This window comes from Fistularia commersonii, chromosome 6, assembly GCF_037954325.1.
Source record: "Fistularia commersonii isolate RoL2024-O1a breed Wild chromosome 6, RoL_Fcom_v1.0, whole genome shotgun sequence".
Classification (NCBI taxonomy): Eukaryota; Metazoa; Chordata; class Actinopteri; order Syngnathiformes; family Fistulariidae; genus Fistularia; species Fistularia commersonii.
The window spans coordinates 2,713,015-2,714,724 of record NC_141289.1 but is presented as its reverse complement, the minus strand read 5'-3'; the positions used below and the strand labels follow the sequence as shown (position 1 = coordinate 2,714,724).

General features: G+C 30.6%; 1 non-coding gene across 1 annotated transcript; it reads left to right on the top strand.

Annotated features, from left to right (window-relative positions):
• The first annotated feature begins 971 nt into the window (after positions 1–971).
• trnaa-ugc (transfer RNA alanine (anticodon UGC)) lies at positions 972–1,043 on the top strand. Its single transcript has one exon. It is a non-coding gene; the product is annotated as a tRNA-Ala (tRNA).
• The last annotated feature ends 667 nt before the right edge of the window (positions 1,044–1,710 follow it).

Genomic DNA, 1,710 nt, shown 5'->3' with positions numbered 1-1,710 from the left:
ACGTATACATGCATTTATATGTATACATGTATACATATGTGTATGTATCTGTATGTGTACATATATATATATATATATATATATATATATATATATATATATATATATATATATATATATACATATATATATGTGTGTATATATATATATATATATATATGTGTGTGTGTGTATATACACACAATACACGCAAATACACACATATATGTATATATTGGTGTGTATAAATCCATGCATAAATGATGAATATGTGTAAATATACATGTGTATATATATTTATGTGTGTATGTATATATGTATGTATGTCTATATGTGTGTGTGTGTATTTATAAGTATGTTCATATACACAAAATATTGAAATATCTGTATGTATGAATAAATGTATATGTATATATATATATATATATATATATATATATATATATATATATATATATATATATATATATATGTATATATATATATATATATATGTAATCAAAATATAAAATAATCTGTTCAAATATACATAATATACAAATATACAAATGTGTATGGATGTCTTCGTGTGTGTACATATGTAATGATATATGTGTGTGTGTATATGTATGTATATATATGTATTTGTAAAAAAATAAAATCATATATATATATATATATATATATATATATACACTTTTATTTGTGTATGTATGTGTATATTTATAAAAATACATACATACGTACATGGAAACATATAGAGAGAGGGGCAAAAAAATGAACATCTATTAAATATTGACAAATTTCACATATGTATACTTATATACATATATGTGTGTATATATATGTATTTGTATAATATACATACATACACACACATATACATAAATATTGTGTGTGTAATAAATGTGTGTGCATATGTACATATGTACACCTTGTACGTCTTCCCTTGTTGAATAAAAATGACTTAATTTAAGTGCACAATTTTATGTTGTTCAGCAATACTACAAAAAGGGGATGTAGCTCAGTGGTAGAGCGCATGCTTTGCATGTATGAGGCCCCGGGTTCGATCCCCGGCATCTCCACACTATTGCTGCAACAACATAATGTCTACTTTTAAAAAGCAAAAAAAAATAAATAAAAATGGAAAACTGACACAGTGGACATAACAGGTATATAGAAAATACTTTGGTAAATGCTCCTGTCAAAGAGTTGTGGATGAAGCCGAAAGGCACTACAACATTTTGCAAATCTTCCCAAATCTCTGATCCATGAAATCAACCCGTAGGTTTTCCTGGTTTGATTAGAACTTTTATGGGACAGAGATGACGTGGAACAACTGATAAACAGTACCCACAGGTCCACACCGAGCAGTAACGATGGCTTCCAGAGATCTTGGAGACACCATGGAGATCTCCATGCACCAAGCACTTTGGAACTGCTTCAAAGAACAGTTAGGTAATAAAACGAAACAGGCAACCAACTCTCTGTCATGTCCCAATATGCCACTCCACGTTTCCCTTCTTTGGACTAGCAATGGTCGACTGTCAGATGAGGCAAACACACTTCAGATAGGACATTGTGCAAAAAGTCCTCAACCCAATGCGCAAGGCTTCGTACTCCAAGTAGGTGACTTGGTAGCTTGCTAGTTTTCCAGCAACAGGTGCAGATGAACAAACATATCCGGTGTGGCAACCCGAATGTCCAAAACAGAGGTCGGACATTGGATTGGCTGTCCTTAACTTCAGCAAG